Source organism: Selaginella moellendorffii, unplaced genomic scaffold, assembly GCF_000143415.4.
Source record: "Selaginella moellendorffii unplaced genomic scaffold, v1.0 SELMOscaffold_8, whole genome shotgun sequence".
NCBI lineage: Eukaryota > Viridiplantae > Streptophyta > Lycopodiopsida > Selaginellales > Selaginellaceae > Selaginella > Selaginella moellendorffii.
This window is the reverse complement of record NW_003314269.1, coordinates 1,140,034-1,146,320: the sequence shown is the minus strand read 5'-3', so window position 1 is coordinate 1,146,320 and position 6,287 is coordinate 1,140,034.

The window sequence follows — 6,287 nt, the reverse complement described above, 5'->3', positions numbered from 1 at the left end:
GAGACCTTGGCGTCAGCAACATCTCGTTGGTGCTGCTGCGGTGGAAGGTTTGGACACCGAGGTGCATCTAGGAAACGAGGAGTCACGCGAGTAATGGAGGGACCTTGCGCGAATAAGTTAGTGACCCTTACATCTTTCTTTCGAGAGTATCATCAAGGGGTTCACTCGGCACCAGTTCATCTAGTGTTTACTTTCCAAACTCGTTTTTATAACAAGAGGTCTTCTATTATTCTCTCCGTGTTGGTTGATACAGGTTCGAGTTTATCTTCTATTGCTCGACCTGTTGCCACACGTTGTCGTCTACACTTGCGTCGTGCGGCGGATCCAGTTTTCATTCTTTATGGCAACAGCCATACACATGCATGTGCACGAGATGAGGCGGACCTAGTTGTGCATATGGGCGATCTCGAGCTTGAGTTGCAGTCGTTGCAGGTGGTGCCGAGTCAAGCTTTTGACCTCATTCTTGGTATGGATTTGTTGCAGCACAATCATGCCAAGTATGACTTTGAGGCTTTTCCCCCTTGTCTCATACTTCCTTATGTTTCATCCATTCCTCTCACTTCCGTACCTTTTCGTCCCTTTACTTCTACCTCTGCTTCCATTACTTTTGTTCCCCCACTATTTCCTCCTATGTTTCCATTTTGTTCTGCTCTTCCCTTTTCCGATCCCTTCGATGATCTTTGTGTTGCAGCTGTTGACCGGCTCATGAAGGAGTATTCTGATCTTTTTGAATTTGACCTATCGTCTAGGGCCAAGATTGCCACACGTCATCTGATTCCAACCGGGGAGTCTCATCCAATCAAGGTTCCTATTCATCGTTGGTCACCCAAGGAGATCAAGATATTACGTTCAAACGTCAAGGAGATGTTGGAGAAGGGTGTTATTCGGAAGTCGCAGAGTCCTTGTGTTGAGAGTGGCCCTGTGCCACATGGCTAGTCCACGTGGAGAGACACGAGTCTTCACTGGTTCACCATGTCACATATATGGATATTTTCCATTCCATATATACTATAACGGATCTTGAGCATGATCACACGGTTTCACCTTTCGTTAGATGGTATTGGAGCAATGCTTGGGAGAGCGAGAAGAATTCGAAACTGTAGGATCAGGGCGACACTTGCTAGGGTGAATCGGAGCCTCCGTCTACGTAGACAGAGGTGTGCCCTAATCCAAGCGCTCTAGGCCTTGCAAGAGGCACTGGATGACTAAGAACCTGGACCTAGACTTCAACAAGTGGTGGGATTGGGTATCAGCACCCATGGCAGCCACTGTTACTACAAATCCGCCTCCAAATCCACCACCTATTTCCCCTCCCATCACAAATCCGACTGTGCCTACAGCGGATATCGTTTCAGTGGACGCAAATCCACCAAAATTTGATGGGAGGAATTGGCGCTTCTGGAAGACAAAATTCGAATCCTATATGGATGAACGAGGCCTCTGGGACATCACCACAGGAACTGAGACACTTCCAGATACAGCTACATTGGATGAAACTGCGAAGTATCACAAGAAGGACCGGAGAGCTTTGGCTAAATTCCATGCAATGCTGGAGGGAACCACTACCACTGGAACTCCTCTAACCCTGAATAGCGTGATCAGTAGCCTCCAGGACGATGATCTGAGACGAAGAGCAACAACAGGATTAGAGGCTGTTGCATTCTACTCTTCTCTCAAGAAAGAAACAGTGAACAAAGGGAAACTAGGGGCCTCTTCATCCAAGAAGCCCAAGTGTTCTCATTGCAACAAGAAAGGCCATGATGAAGCTCAATGCTGGGTTAAAAATCCATCTCTCAAGCCTGTAAGGAACAATGCAAAGAAAAAGGTGGTACACGCCTTCATCTTGTCACAAGCTATGGCTGTGGCAGCACTATCTGCAGAGTGCATCTACCTGGATTCTGTTGCTACACACCATATGTTCAACAGTGATAAGTACTTTGAAGCCTATGTTCCTACAGCCACAGAGGAGTATGTAATCTTTGGCAATGCCCAACAACTTGCTGTGAAAGGAATTGGAACCATCAAGTTCACTTTACCACAAGGAATAGTTGTAAAGATCCATGAGGTTCTTTATATTCTTGGTTTATGTGCTAATTTGTTCTCTGTGGGACAATTTGCTGAGGATGGGTATCAGTTCGCCATTACACCTTGCCAATTCCAGCTGATCTCGACCACAGGAGCCATCCTCATAGTGTCCCGGCCTGGACGGCGTGACCTCTACAGCCTTACCATGCTGCCAGATCTTGCTGGACGGAGTCTGGGCCTGCATGCACAAAAGACAACGACCAGTCACTCACTAGAGCTTTGGCACGCACGCCTGGGGCATTCTAGTGCTAATAGAATCAAGCAGCTAGCATGCAAGCAGATGGTTGAAGGTCTAGACCTGGACCCAAGAGCTGTTCTTCCATTTTGCCATGTGAACCTCATCTTGTGACGAAGCCTGATAGGAGTATTCGTTTCTGCATCAACTATCGTCTGTTAAATGAAGTGACGATCCCGGATGTGTACACTGTTGATCTCTTGGATTGTCTAGGGCGAAGTCGTTGGTTCACCAAGCTAGATCTTGCTTCTGGGTACTGGCAAGTACCAATGGCCGCAGAAGATATTCCTAAGACTGCTTTTTGTACACCGTTTGGTTTGTACGAGTTGTTGGTGATGCCGTTTGGTTTGAACAACGCTCCAGCAACTTTCCAGCAGATGATGGACGAGGTTCTTTGAGATATGCCAGAGGTGACTGCCGACTTCATTGACGATGTCTTGATTCACTCGGAGGGGACGTGAGAGGAGCACGTTCGTGATGTTTGTAAAGTGTTGGATCGGCTACGCAATGTTGGTTTAAAGCTGAAGCAGTTGAAGTGCGTGTTTGGGTCCAAGGATACAACTTATCTTGGGTACCGTATTTCTCGTGAGGGTTTGCAAGTTGATCCTGACAAACTTGTGGCTGTTCTAAAGTTCCCTACTCCGAAATGTGAATAATGTGTAGTGCTTCTTGGGCAAGGTGCAGTATCTCGGTCGTTTTGTGGATCATCTTTCTGATCGCACTGCACCATTGCGAGCGTTGCTGAAGTCATCAACATCATCTTTCATCTGGTCTCCGGATTGTGAGCGGGCATTCGGGGATCTCAAAGAGCTATTGACGACTCCTCCGGTTTTGGCATATCCTGACTACACTCAACTTTTTATTTTACGCGTGGATGCTTCTGACATTGGTCTTGGAGGTGTGTTGATGCAAGAGAGCTCGAGTGTGCCTGGTCAGTGCCATCCTATTGCGTATATAAGCCGTACATTACAACCAGCGGAGATGAACTACTCCACAACAGAGAAGGAGTGTTTAGCAACAGTTTGGGGTTTCAAGAAACTTCATGCATATCTACATGGTTCTCGGACGTTACTTGAAGGTGACCATGCTGCTGTTACTTCATTATTGAAGCGGAAGAACCTGGTTAGTCGTACTGCTCGGTGGGTTTTGAAGCTTTAAATATATGATTTTGATGTTGTTCATCGCCCAGGGAGTTCTATGGCTGATGCTGATGCCCTTTCTCGAGCTCCTCTTCTTTCTTCACTCACTTCTCATGTTTCTGACGAGCCTGTTGTTCTAGCATCTGTGGATTTTCTAGATGAGGATTCTATGCCGTCGGCGGTTGCTATCCTTGACGTTCAGTGTCCACAAGGCGCAGAGCAGGATCTACCTTCTCTTGATGATGTTCGCGAGGCTCAAAAGATTGAGCCGTGGATTCGAAGGCTTCGAGATGGGTTTGAGAATCCTGCATCACTTGCTGATGACTTGCCTTTTCGGCATTTACATTCTCAATATCACATTAAAGATGGTCTTCTTTATTTTGTGGGGACAGATCTTGATGATCATTTATGTAGCGCACGTGGTTTTTGACCCTTTGTCCTATGGTGATTTACCATAGGATAACACCACGAAGCGGAACCTAAACCCTCTTTGTGCCACGTGACAGATGCCACGTGTCCATGCCACATGTCCATAGGAACCCGAGGTCCAGGGCCTTGGGCCACTGAACGAAGGAACGGTGCCAAACTCCCAAGCATGGAGCCAAGGAGTGATGGAACCGAACCACGGAGCAACTCCCGAGCATACAGCCCAAGGAGCGAAGGAACGGGAGCCCGGAGCGACTTGGAACAGTCCTAGAGTAACTAGCATCCCAATGCTAGGTCTTGCACGCAAAACGGAGCCAAACGGAGTCTGGCGCTATTTCGGCATACTGGTGGCCTAACGCGAAGACATGGGTACTCCACCAATTAGCATGGAATGGAGCTTGGGCTTAGACCTAAGCCGGACGCAGAACAAGGACAAGCACGCAAGCGGGAGCTAGACTATGCCTCAGGTTGGTCGGCCATGCCCAACCTACCCACTATCTCTACTATACATTTGGAACCCCCCACAGCCCCCCCCCCCCCCTTAAGGAACACACGCTTTGGGCTTTCACCCCAAGCCGCCCTTAGTATCAGGAGTTAGTCTCTGGAACAAGCTCGAAACTTACTAAATATGGAATGTCCCTAGATTGCGAATTTGGACACGAGACGAATACCATTGTGTTCAGGACAATCTCTACATTCCGTAGATATGCCAAATGAGCAAATCTGGACACTTTCCATAAATAGCATTTGGGACCGAAATGAGACTAACACAAAGGGCATGATAGCGAGGGTGTTTGGCAGACACGGTAAGCTATCATCTAGCGATATTGAGGGACCAAGCTCAGTATCGCGGGGGTTCCCAACACTAGCAAGTGCAACTCAATGACAGGAGTTTCTCAAACCAGGCCGAGTATGCTCAGCAAGAAACACATAGGGTTCCTACCTTATGTTTATCTGATTTAAGTACACGGTCATTGACCAGTTTCTCAACTAGCTCAAGTGGGAACAATAAAGGGAACCAACTATACCGACCTTCTGCCATCGTGGCAGTAAAGTAAGAGTGTCCGTAAGGACTAGCCGACAGGTAACTTTCGATACCTGAAGTCACATTCGCGGTCACGCCCTTTCAACGGAACAAGGAACATCGACAAAGAGGCGGGTTATGTGACCAGTCGACAGTAGCTACCCCATGACTAGAGATTTCAACATGCACACGAAGTGCCAAAGCCAGTCTGCCTATTACTGGCCCAAACTCAAAGATCAATAGATGAACAATATCAAAGTCATAGACAATGATATCTTAGAAGCTTAATTATCAGTGATTATATCTTAGAGTAGAACACAAAAGTATTCCAAGCAAGTTATCATCCGATAAACTAGTAGTAACCACCAAGATCACTATCATTGGAAACCATAGAATGCACCATCCAACAAAATTCAATAGCAAGTATATCATCAAGGAAACTCGATGATGAAACTTAACTACCGAAGATAGTAGACAGTAAGCGAACAACTTACTAGAGATAACTCAAAGAACACAAAGTATCATTGACTAACAAGCACAATGCTCGCGAATGTATCACCCAAAGGTAATAACATCCCAATCTATCAAAACTAACTCAAGCAATGATCAACAAAACAGAATGAATATGGTAAAACCAACAAACACTCGTTCATGCCAATTATCGCAAAAGACAATCTAAATAGATCCCGGTCAACAATACTAAGGAACTGAAGTTGCCTAAGCAAGTGTCAGCAACATCCTATTGATGTCTCAAACCCAAGAGACCAATCCAGAGCAAACCACAAAGAACATGTGGTATTGCGAAAAGCCATAAGCCATAAAAAAGAACAACTAACCATCATGAAAGATCATCAATTATCCCATCAATAAAAAGATGCATAATCATTGTCAAAGAAGGAATCCACCATCCCATAGAATGGCAAATCATTCTATATCAACAATAACCAAGCAACACCTTTGACAAGGATAATTAGCTATCCTAGATGACAGTCAATCATTACCAATGATTGCTAGATGCAAAAGCCAACTTCAACATCGAAGCTAACAAGCTAAAATGCCTTCTCCAAAAACTTCTAACAAATGGAAAAATGAGCATAAAACTCAAAGAACCAAAAGCTCGAAGAAGCCTATAGTTAAGTCTTGCCTAACAATGATCACGGATTTAACATGAACTAACGTCAATGCTAAGAAGAAAATCATGGTATAACCCACAATATCCTCCTCAATACATCCATAAGCTAAACTCCATAATGCAAAGCTAATGAAGAGCATGTCTGCATCAATCCAAAAGCTAAGCATAATGAAGCTATGCCCGACAAGTGATCATCAAACGATCCTCCATGAATCCATCTATAGCAAGACGTAACTCACGTCATAA